The sequence below is a fragment of the Macrobrachium rosenbergii genome, chromosome 22, assembly GCF_040412425.1.
Source record: "Macrobrachium rosenbergii isolate ZJJX-2024 chromosome 22, ASM4041242v1, whole genome shotgun sequence".
NCBI classification, from domain to species: domain Eukaryota; kingdom Metazoa; phylum Arthropoda; class Malacostraca; order Decapoda; family Palaemonidae; genus Macrobrachium; species Macrobrachium rosenbergii.
In genome coordinates this window covers 20,282,116-20,294,877 of record NC_089762.1, presented here as the reverse complement: position 1 = coordinate 20,294,877, position 12,762 = coordinate 20,282,116, and the positions used below count along the sequence as shown (strand labels likewise).

The 12,762-nt window shown below is 35.0% G+C and overlaps 1 long non-coding RNA gene across 2 annotated transcripts in view; it reads right to left on the bottom strand.

Moving 5' to 3' along the window:
* Positions 1-7,077: 7,077 nt before the first annotated feature.
* Positions 7,078-12,762, bottom strand: part of LOC136850620 (uncharacterized) — a 37,105-nt gene continuing 31,420 nt past the window's right edge. Inside the window, exons 4-5 of one of the 2 annotated variants that reach the window (XR_010856668.1) lie at positions 9,040-11,863; positions 7,078-8,596 (exon numbers count right to left, since the gene is read on the bottom strand). This is a non-coding gene — a long non-coding RNA (uncharacterized lncRNA). The remainder of the gene's footprint in view (positions 8,597-9,039; positions 11,864-12,762) is intronic. The other variant, XR_010856669.1, reaches the window with a different exon arrangement.

Here is a 12,762-nt window from a genome sequence, read left to right as displayed (position 1 = left end):
TAAATTTTGAGCCATCTTTGGGCATGTTAAAAAATTTCAGTGCAAGAATATTTCTAACAGGCAGAATGCTTTACTTTCATATATCATAAATTATCTTAATTTAATTAATTTTTCTTAATATAATTTGTAAAAAAAAAAATCAAAATATAATTTAATAAATTTAATATTACTGAAAATGTGTTTTAATTTCACTTAAATTGATTCAGTATGTGGATCAAGTCAAATAATGCAATGCCACTATAAAACTTTAGGTTTCATCATCATACTGTACAGAAACGGTTTGTGGATCAATCTGTGGAACACTGAAAAATTTTTGTGGATATTTTGTGCATAAAATGGCACCTCCAACGTGGATAATGAGTGAGAGCAAAGTGGCAACACTGCGTTGGATTCAGTTTTCAATTTCAGTGTCTCTCTGACTTTGGTGGAAATGTAAACTTTCTCTGACCGCCGACGTTCTTTTTGTCTTTCTCGCGGTTATTACGTACTTGGAAACATGCACAAGCGTAAGAAGTCTTTACTAAGCAGGCAAGAACTTGCTAAAGCCATGAGGGCCAAGAAAATGGAAAAGGCAAGGAGCAGAAGCATTCCAATTACTCCTAGTAGTAGTACCCCCACTCCTACTAATGTCCCTTCCAGCTCCACCACCCGACTCGTCATGAGTCCTGTGAAGAGAAAGCGTTTGTTGGTGGGTGGGACTGTAACGGAGAGAAAACAGAGGCAAACGGTAATTATATATCCGCCGAATCTAAGATAACATATCATATCTTGGTTGTTATGCCCTAATTGTGTACAAAAAGTGACAGCGAAATATATACACCAACTAGATACCTATATGAAAGTGGTATGTGAACAGTGTAACTCAGTTGTATATGAGAAAAAAAAAAAGCCCGAGTAGTGAAGAATTTTCATTCTCAAACCATTGTGTGTGTACTGCTGTATGTCTTCAGGGAAGGGCTATTTAGCTGTGGAGAAACTTGTCATTTGTAGGGCTCAGAAACTTTAATTTTGTAACTTTTCTCAGATATGCAAGATATACATAACAATGTGCAAAGGATAATGCTCATAAAGCAATGAAAAAAATTCTTGAAGTAATACGTCACAACAACGAAGAAAGTGAAGGTGGGTGGGTGGGTAGATGTTGCTGTCAGTTTTGATGGGGCATGGCACCGTCGGGGATACACAAGCAATTTTGGAGTAGCTGGTGTTATTGAAGCAGAAACAGGTCACATAATGAGCAAAGTCTGTGAGCAGTGTAATAAAAAACAGAATATTATGGAAAAGGGTAAAATTTCACACGCTGAGTATGTGGAGTGGATGAACACTCACTTGGACACAGACAGATTGTAAACAAAATGACGAAGGGTCATCTGGCGGGATGGAGGCAAAATCTGCTGTTGAAATGTGGGGACGATCCAAAGATTATAAACCAGATATCTAAGTATGGTATCTGACGGTGACAGCTCATCATATGCAGCTCTCAAGGGAATGAATGGTAGCACTGGGCCGTATGGCAATGAATGCAAGGTTGAAAAGTTAGAGTATGTGAATCATGTAGCGAAACGCTTTGGTTACAATGTATGAGAAGGTAAAAGAAAATTTGTTTTTGTTTTAGAAGATGAACTGGAGGGAACAGTGCCCCCCCACCCCCAACAGAGAAAGCTGTCAATGGGAGGGCGTGACAAACTGACCGATGTCGTCATCAATAACCTGCAATACTATTTCTCAGTTTCACTGAAAAGGAAGATAGGGACAACTGCTGAAGAGAAGAGAAGTGAAATACAATCATCCTTCTATCATTATTGCTCATCTACAGATGATAACCCCTTTGTGCATCACCTTTGTGCTAAAGGGAAAAACTCATGGTGCTTGTATAATAAGGCCCTTGCACATGATGAAGTGCCACAATCACACACACGTTGAAAGTTTAAGTTGGGAAAAAATGACTTAGCGTTTCTAAAACAAATATATGATCGGTTAACCACAGATGAGCTGATGAAAAAATGTTTAAAAGGACTAAATCAAAATAGCAACGAGTCATTGTACCACAGAATTTGGAATTTAAGTCAAAGCACCAAGGAGCAAGAAAGAGAATGGTGGACTTTGCAGGTGCAACTGCTGTTGCAAGATGTAACACTGGTTATTTGGCATCATCTTTACTCGAATACTTTGGGATTCAGATGACAACTGCAATAGCCAAACATCTAAAAAAAAAAACTATATAGATTAATGGACTCTCCTACCAGAAGAAGACGAGGATCGAGCACCTTAGACGGGACGTGAAGTACGCCGCTGGAGCATTCTGAAGTTTAAATGGCCATAACTCAAAAGTTTTTACAGTTCAGACTGTAACTACTTTCTTTTTTTAAGATTCATATGCAGTTTTTTCTATGCAATTGTGAATGATGGAATTTTAATGTTACCATTGCAATTTTTCATATTTGAAATTTATTTTTAATGTCTAACATTTTTCATCTAGCGAATATGCTTAAAGTTTAAAAACTTGCTATTAAAAGAAGTTGACGGTTAAACAATCCAAAAAATGGTGAAAATTTGGCATATTTTTATAATTTTTTTTTCTTTTTCATGAATCTTCTTGAAACTCTCTATACACGTGAGTAGGCATGATTTCTATTACTAAATAAAGTTTCAAAGAGATATCTCTATTTTAATTTTTCGTAAAAATGCGTGAGGGTCCACTTAATTCATTTTTATATATACAAATGAATAACGTGACTGTCTGTGCTTAGCAGTATTTCTTTGATCAGTCTGTATAAATTTGGCTTTAATGCTAGAATATAGAATGGGATGTTATTTTAAATCTAAACAGAACATTATTGCAATATCTTTAAATAACCACCCCCCCCAATGAAGTCAAGACGAGCTGAAGCTCGCCAAGAACAAAAATATATATAGTACTTAGCTGAAGAGCTCTACAAAAAATTTCTTCAAATATATGATACTTTTCTTTCTACAATGCAAAGCTACATCAATTACCTTTCTAGCAGTAAGCTGCAATGCTATTCATCAGATATTGCACATTACAACTATTGAAAAAAGATGCAAATATTTTCATGATTCTAAACAAATATCTTGGATCGATCAAAGTAAAATTACTATTAATACTACAGTACTCACTTAGATGGCATCTTAATGCATTAAGTTATATTACAACATCCCCAAAAACAAAAAATTAAAGGTAAAACGAGTCACATTGGCCAAAACAAAAACCTCAATGCTTGGGGCGAAAAAAATATCTATTCACCAATAATTATCGGCATAATTTTTTACCCCAAGAAAACTCCAAAGATAATGCTTTCCCGATGAGACTGCTTTTCTACTATTAATCGCGGTACTGTATCGGTACAATACTTATATTATTAGAAACAGTTCCATTTATTAATCGTTTTCATTTATTACACGCTTTTTTTGTTTATAGCAACGGATCAATTTTACCTTTAAGTTTCTTTTCTTTACTTGCATATATTTAACATTCCTGAAGTAAGCAATGCACGTTAAATACTTTACATAAGCACGATGCAGCTGCAAAATTATTTGAAATCTGTCTTTACTGTTGATAGCCTGGGTATATTAGTGTCTGTCAAACATGAGCTGCTGGCAGTATAATGCTTTCAGTAAAATAAAAGTTGAGTTTCTTAAAGGGGTCTTAAGTTTGAAAATCTTGCTAAGCATTGGCATTGGAAGGTCATGGTATTTCATACTGGAAATTGTGTGGGCTTTGGCCTAAAAGGAAGGTTGAGAACCACCGGTAAAAAAGTCTGGGAATCAATATGAGATGTAGCTTCAAAACTAGGGCCTCCAACAGAACCACATCAAATTAAACCAAGTAGTAATACATTATTGGTTGACCTATAAATTTAGTATTCTAGAGACCATCTAAAGATGATGTTAGGTAATACAGTACTAGTCCCGAAGACTAAACAACAAAGGATCAATAGAAAAGTGTTTTTAGCAGTTGTAAATACACAATCATCCTAGTAGTAGTATTTACCAACTCCATAAAATTATACTTCCTGTGTGACCAGGGGCATCATTTGGGGAGGGCACTTGCCCCCTCAAGACAGTGATGCCCCCCCCAGACTTGGTTTGCCCCCTAGCCTTTGAAATAATAATAATAATAAATGTGGGTGGGTGTGGCACACTTGTTTGCTGCTTTATTAACTCAATACAGCTCTAATATGGCTTCGGAATGTGCACAAATTTCCGAAAATTTCTTGGAGGGGGGGGGGGCCTTACAGTACTTCCCCTTCCCCCATCTGATAGGTCTCGCCTCCCCTCCCATACCGTAAGTTCTAAGCCTTTGCCCTCCCCCCAAGAAAAATCTGAAATGACGCCACTGCAGTATGACTCATTACTCTTCAGAAGAATGCACTGACAACAAACCAAATTTAAATACTGTACTTTCAATATAAGTTAATATATTAATGTAGCCCTGTAACATAACCAAAAATGTTTTCAACTAAACGGTTTTTTTAGTCTTGGATTTTAAAAGATTTAAATTTAATTAAAGACAGGATAAGGAGCAACCAACACTAAATATTAAACTGGAGAGAGATGCTTGCAAGTCAATCAGTTGATAAGTAACGTCTAAGGCCATGAGAAAAAAATTAAGTTACAACTGCAAAACATGTTCTACCTTGAACCTTGCACTATTTCATTTTACAAACAAATTTGGGAACATTAAGACAGTAAACTAAAAGGGTTTGAACCTACCCCAAAAATCTCACCACATACAAGACACTCCAACCCACTATTGGAATGTATATTTTTTGTAGATGTATGCCAGTTAAGACTTACATTTATACAATTTAGGCTATCCTGAACTGTAGAACTACTGTACATACATTTATCCGACTGAGTTTGGGCTGCTGTAATCATTACTGGAACAACGGAATTCGGTAGCTACAGATAAGTTTTTGGAAATTTTCCTACTGCCAAGGAGAAAATTTAATGATTTTCTACAGTGGCATGAGAGCTATATATAAAACTGACACAAATACAGAAGTTCTCTTATTCAGTACATTTAAATACATTAAAAATTACATGAAGTTATAAAATTACAAAATCTGCTACAAACATACCAGTACAACAATGCTCCATGAAAATGTTATCAGATGTGAAATCTCAGCATCATTTTCGTGTTTTCACAAGTATGAAACCTTAAAATCAATTTCATTATTTCAGTCGAGTGTAAAACCAACAGTATCAGTTATATAAGAATATTTCTTGTCAATTTAATAGTTTGGGTAAACATTTAGAACTTATCTACGGATGATGAAAAATGCCAAGGCAGGTGGCTGTGTACTTCAAGGTATTGTAGCTTAAATTCTCTAATCTCTGAAGGTGCAAAGTGAATATAAAAAATATAGAGTCCAATAATTCTGAGAAACAAGGATCATGACTTTGCGAACATTTCTAATAAAAGAAACTAATTAGCAAAAGGGAACAATGGAAAGTGCAGCTGCATATTTAAGATACCTAACTTTGATAGCTTTTGCCTAGTAAGCTCATAAGCTAACTCCCAAACAAACATACAAACTGATGTAGCTTAATGCCTGTTACATGTCCAGTTTAGATAGTTGAAAAAATATCTATTAAATACAGGAAAACTTTCAATTTTTATTTTCTACACTGAAGGTATGAATAATGGATAGGAAGTGCGTTAACAATATATCATAAAGTGTCAATGATTCTAAAGATACTTTGGGTGCTTGGTGAAAACTTGCGTAACTATCTGAATTTTACAGTTAAAAATTTATTACTCTAAAATCTACACTGACTTGATCGAACTCGATTAAGCTTATTCAAATTTCAAGAGCATGAATTACAATATTAAAAGAAATGGGGGTTTATAATTCCCCACATTACCTATGTCAAAATGTAAGCTGTGAAGTACACAATCCCCATTGCTAGTAATTTATGGCTTAGAGGATACAAGAGAGAGAATATTACAATTTAGGCCAGAAGTCAAGCACTGGGACCTATGAAGAGGATACAGGAAATTTTGACCTACTTTAAGATGTCTGGCTTGTAAAAACCACCTTGAATATTCATCTCGAAGGGGTTTTTGGACCACAGAAGGGAACTGATATCAAGATCTATACAAATTTAAGAGCTGATTTAGAGAATACAGTATTAAATATATACTGTTAAAAAGTGTTAAAAATACCTTAACTATGCATAACAAAGTCACTGTATATATTTTGTAACTTTTGTTGCAAGCAATATTCTCACTGCATCAGTCTTAGAAATTGCCGGTAATTCTTAAGTAATTCTTTCAGTACAGTTCTAAATATTTGCACACAAACCTGGTGTAAAAAAAATGAGTACAGTACAGTAATTGAAACAAAAAAAATATTGTAAATTACAAGGACATTGAAGGCCTTGAGTGCCAAGAGCTAAGAGGCCAAGAAATGCAGGAAGAGATTTAGTCAACTCCTCAGGAAATGAGATGGTACTGTCCTAGTTTCAAGCAAAATTGCACTAAAATGGGATTCTGTCAGAAACTGGGGAAACCTCATTGAAACTTTACATATACAGTACCATATACCGTACTATTTACATTATATCTGCTGACTATCCATATCTTTACGTTGCTTCATTTCTAGACAAGTTGATGATACAGTACATCCATTTTCCAAATTCTCTCAAAATTTTGGAGGGCAAAATCTAATATTTTCATAATATTTAAAATACAGATTAAACAACACATGAAAAGCAATGTTTAAATATACATAAAACGGAAAGATCTGAATAATGGCAAAGCTGAATACCGTAAGTACCCTGTACAAAAAATTCATGAGCAATCAATTCTTTTATCCATGCTGCTAATTGTAGAGTACAGACACCACCCTACTTACAAACATTCAGAGATACAAACAGAATCGCAAATTAAAATTGTGTTCAGAGAGCTCCCCTTCACCACCCCTAAGTTTAAATTTTTTGTGCACATTCCATACATACAGTACTGTATGTACAGTGTATTGCGTTTCAGATAAAAAACACATACAGTACTGTATTGATTTTATATCATACTCTACTTAAATAGGCATGAAGAGTACAGTAACCAACATAGCTCGTTTGTAAGTAGGGCATGTCTGTGTTTCTATTTCAGGGTTTAGATACACTAACCAATAATCATTAACTAATGGTCGTAATACAATAAATATCCATAAATAACAATGTACTCTGATAGTACGGAGAAGACTCACTAATGAAGATCTCGTGTCCTTCTAAAATCAGGAGCAGGAATTAACATGGGAATTACAAGAAATGATCTCTTGAATTTAAGGATAACTCGAATTTAGACCAAAATCATCAATCCAATTAGAAATTCTTACTCTAGTCAAGATGGGTCATTAAACTTAATAAGAAAACTACTCTGGCTACTCTTAATTTTCATACCACAAAGCATGCATAATTATATCCTAACAATCTCTAGTGAAACAGTTTTGTCATAGGTTCAATCAAGTAATACAATTTATACATACCCAGAAAATTAGAATTATGACAAAAATATTTAACATCAGTTCTGACATGTCAATAAAAACGACTGAAAACAGTTCAGACTGAATATCAGACACTTGAACCTACCCATCAACCTAAAATTTATGTTCACTAATATCAAGATTAAATGCATATTGAAAGTCTGTGACAACTTCAGTAATTATTGAGATATTCTAATATAAGGGACTGGAGTCTTTTCCTATTTAAATTCTGATTGTTGAACTCAACAATAAAATTCAAGTCTGATGATTCATGCCTTACAACTAATAATCGCCAACTATACAGTACACAATATTTGAAGGTTACTTTTCTTGAATTTATGAACGGAACAGTCAAGGTCTGTGTTGGCATAAAAAGGGAGGGATGATTTGCAATCTTATCCTCTTAAACATATACAGTATTATTTCAATATTATAATGAATGTTGGCAGTGTTAAGGGTTGTCTAATTTGTTACCTGAATTTGCCAAGATGGCAGGTTACCTATGAAAATGCTAGCAGAAGAATCGCTATTTTTTTTTTTTTGAAAATAGAGACTCCACATAGCCTTATGGTTTCACTCAATTTTTAAATAGAGGTGCTAAAATTATGGTATGATGCTGAATAAACAACAAATGTACACCCAATGTTGAGAAGCATCTAGAATTGCCTCCTATTAGGATCTCAACAGCCTCCCATCAGGGATTCATAGGCTGGATTCTAAAAAGAATGAAACCTGTAAATTTTAACAAACAGTACTTAAGTGTTTGGTAACTATTATTTTAATTTTTGCCCAATTGAAATGTGCCAAAAATTCTAAGAAGCAACTGCATTTGCGGGTTAGCAATTGTTAATTCCAATTCATAACTAAAATAGCAAATATTTAAAGTTAATATTTAAAAAAATATCAATCTGCTTTACCAAATGTATTCTTACCCACTGTTCAAAACTTTATTGTTGGTCTCCAGTCACTGGAAGATTTCTTCCTAATCAAGAATCCTCAAGTTCGAGTTGCTCAACATCTTGGCCACCAGGAAGTCACCAACCAAGGTATTTTATCATAACTAATTTCACAATTTGGTGTCAGTCAGTCTGGAAAAAATTTACATCAAGGTACATTAATCCAGAAAGATTAAATATTAAAACTGATTTTTTAGGCTAAAGTTGCTCTGCAAAGGTTCAAATGTTCTATAGCTTAATCAAGATATTATGCAGTACTCAGACTTTCTAGAGGAAAATTGCAGTCCATCTTAACCTTAAAAAACTGTTACAGAATTGTAGTTATTTTCATTTGGTTTACTATAAAAAAATTCACCAATCAAAACCTGTAATGACAAACATATCGAAAGTGTGGCAACTAAACTTAATACCCTGAATTTTTTCAGCATATTTTACTAGGGCATCAGAGGTGGTAATTTTTTTTTATACATTTGTGGAAGTTTAATATTTGATGCAAAGTCAATTACCTCTATTAATGACTTGAAAATAATGATTCTGTAAAGTTAGTTGTGACAAATTTGCCACTAGCAGCTCACCCGCTCTTATTCCAAGTCTCAGTGATAGTTGCATGTTTCAGAAAGAATTACGCTTCCCTTCTGCAAATATGTTCCATTTCTTTGGCTCTGAAATTCCAAATTATCTTCATCACTCTTCTGAGCAACAGGAGATCCTTCAACTTGAAATAGCTTTTCTTATCTGGTGTCCAATGTTCCCAAAACAAATAATTGTTGAACTATCCACCAAGACAACTATCCTCCCAATCATGTTATGATAAAATTAAATTTTAGATTGCTGTAGTTGTGTTGAGCCCGATCCTTTATGCAAAGTTGTATCCCATCAATGTAGAATGCTCTCCAACCACTGGGATGATCATATACAAGAGTAAAGTTTAACTGGCAATCATTCGCCACCTTTGTCTCCTCAGTCCCTGTCAGTTTGTTGGACATGGTAAGCTATGTATAGCAACCTTTACATGCCTCTAATAAACAATTCCCTTTACTGTTAGATATTCTGGGAGATAGGGCCAGAATACAGCTGGAGGAATCCACAAGCAAATAGCCTGTATTTGTTCTTGTAAATTTTTTCCGTACTTGTGTGGGGTCGTCTCCTGAGACTACAATAATGGTTATTTTGATAGAAGAAAGTATGCCTCTGTCTTAAAAATCATGCCTTAAGGTATCATTTTTATACCAGACACTGAACTAATGCTTTAACCTCAAGGACAAAGTTAATAAAACAAAAATTTTAACCAAGAAATAAAGCAAAAAAAAAATCTCGGTTGGCCCTGGAGGACAAGATAAACCAGTTGTTCAGATACCCTGGTGAGTAACTGATGATCCCAGCTGAAGAGGCTCAAGAGCAGGCCCTGATACTGTATATATATTTTTTCATTTGAATTTTAGTTCAATTCTTCTTCTTGTGTTAACAGACATGGATTTTTCTACTCTTCAGTTCTATGGGTACCGTAAAGTCTCCATTCCTTATGGACCATCTCACAGATTGCCATTTCCATCCTAGGTGACACTTGCATTTTAATGGTAAGATAGGTAAAGCATTCATCACCTTCATACCTGTTGCCTCAAGTTACATTCTGTTCTTGCAGTAAAATCCTAGTAACCTTTATCTTAAACCACTTCAAATTTTTTTTATGCTGGTTTATATAGCATCCAGTGCTGCTTATCCCTCTTTCTGCATACTAACCCTGAAAACTGGTAGACAGTTATATAAGGGGTATGAGAAAATTTATAACTAAGTTTTACAATCCCTTCAAATTTTATGCAACTAAATACCCACTGTAATTGCCTTTTTCAGATTTATACAATGACTGGGAGGAGGCAGTTTCTGCCGTTATTGCCACTCATTTAAGAATGTTTGTTTCAGGAGCAGAAGAAACTTGAAAGAAGCCAGTTCTGCTGTTACTCCTTACTTTATCTTCCTTTCTTCTAATGTTTCCAGTGATCACTGCTCTCATTAGTTTCAGACTTTTCACAGAATTTACATGTAATGCTGGTATTTAGGAGCCATAGGAAAATGACTCCCTCTATGGCCGTATCTTGCTTCACAAGAATTACTCAGAGCGCATTCCTGTGGCCCTTACTGTAACTGCAGCCTCAATCTCCACTTCTCAGCTTAATCCCTAGCTGGGATTGTGGTTTTTAATGAGTAAGTCTCAGGTGTTGTTATCTTGTACCCTCCACTTGTCTGTTCCTTCGTCATTCAAGCCTTCTTAAATGAAGTCAACTCATCTTCTCTAAGGGATTTCTATCCATGTCCCTAGCACTTCCATTTCCATGATTGGTCCTGCCACATGTTGCTATCCTCAGCTCTAAACATCATGCACCTAAACCACCTCAATCTTGACTCTTGGGGTTAATTTGACACCTCAGTGACTTAAGCTGATCCCCTGACGTATTCATTTATCCTCCTGTCTCTTCTCATCACTCCTTCTGAGCATCTTCATTTCTGCCAAATTGACCATTTTGTTCTATTTTCTTCAGTGGTGCAGCTACCAGAACTTACAGCAAAGCAGGTCTTACCACCACATTAAGCACCTCATCCTTCAGCATAACAGGGACTCTTGTTGTAGAGTATACCTGATACCCTTTTTACATTCATTTCCTGACTTGAATTCAGTGGTTAATCTATCTATCCATATCACCCACTGCATCTCTTATGGAGCCTAGATAAATAAACACTTTTGGTGTTCACTTCTTCAAGCTTAATCTTGACTCACAGGGTTATCATCCATCTCAACTTCATATACTCAGTCTTCGTTCCATCTTAGAACATACACTAAGGGGCCTCCTACCTTACATCTTCAGCCATTATATGTTTAACTCAGCACTTATCTTTCTTTCGATTGTGATCACTGATCACATTGTTTAAGGTGAGGGCTTCATCAATACCTGCCCCAAATTTAATATCAGAATGAGCTGGTGGAATCTGTGTGAGATTCAGGTGCTGTCCATAGAAATTTAACCAGTTTAAAAGTCAAGGCAAAATGAGTTTCTACCTTCATTATAATGTTTTAATTCTTTCACAGGGGGACTGCACTTCACGAACATATTCTCCATCACTGCAAAGCAGGTAGTTGAGGGCTGTCTAGAATCTTTTACCAAATTACCTTTTAGTTCATGAATTGGGAGCACATAATGTAAAAATATTTCAATACTGCTTCACTAGCAAAAAGCTCACCATTCTATTTTCCACATTTTTAACTCTAATCTAGAAAATTGAACCGTAGATATTCCAGATTGGTTTGCCACCACATGCACACTTGTTTGAGCTTAATGTCTCGCTGAAGATATTCAAGATTAATCTGGCACCAGAAGTTTACCCACTAGATTCCAATAAGTAAACCTGAAATGAACAGATTTAATTACTACACAGAGTTTAACAAAAGTTATGTTTCCCTTTACCCCACCGCAAGCTTTAATTAAAATTGAAAGTGTCTCAGACTCATTCATGGTTGATTTGCCATTAGGGATAAAACAGTATGAGTTTAAGAAAAATTCAAAGCATATATACCAACATACATAATTCAAGAGTGTAGTGTATAAAATATACTTTCACATGTTCTAAAGTACGGTCTGCTTCAAAACTACCTCTGATGCACTACCATATAGTGATTTTCAATGCACTTTAATCTTTGTACAGCCATGCTAAAATGTCATGCAACATTACTTTTTGTATTGTCCAAAATCGCAGATGCAACATAAAAAAATGGGGTGCAGCCGCCCAATTAGTGTTACTTTTTTTTATTCCAAAGTCATACATGTCAATAAGTGAATTCACAGGTAACGTTATTTTCCCTATGGATATAAAGATATGATCTCTTAAGCACTGGTATCATTCATCACGTGTTAAATGAAACGAATAATTTGTTTTTTTTAGTGCTTAGCTCCAAACATGGTGTGACGCAGCTGATAGTGCTTTTAATGTCAGTGCACACAACTTGCTACTTGAAGTAGTCACCATAACTACCTCTACAGCATTATGACATTAATTCTATTAGGCTTAACAGTTCCACCATATTTTTAAATTAGAAATATAAATTGCAAGTAGTTTCCTTTGAATATCAGGCATGTATGTTAGATTCCCAGTTCTGAATGAAATTCTATGCAGTCATGTAGGCATCTCATATGAACATGTCTGTACAAAGTAACATACCGTATACAGCTGTTCAAGTAAAATCAAAGTTATCAAACCAAGTTGTCCTGATGGTGAAGTTACCATTATATTTTCTGTTAAGTTTCAGC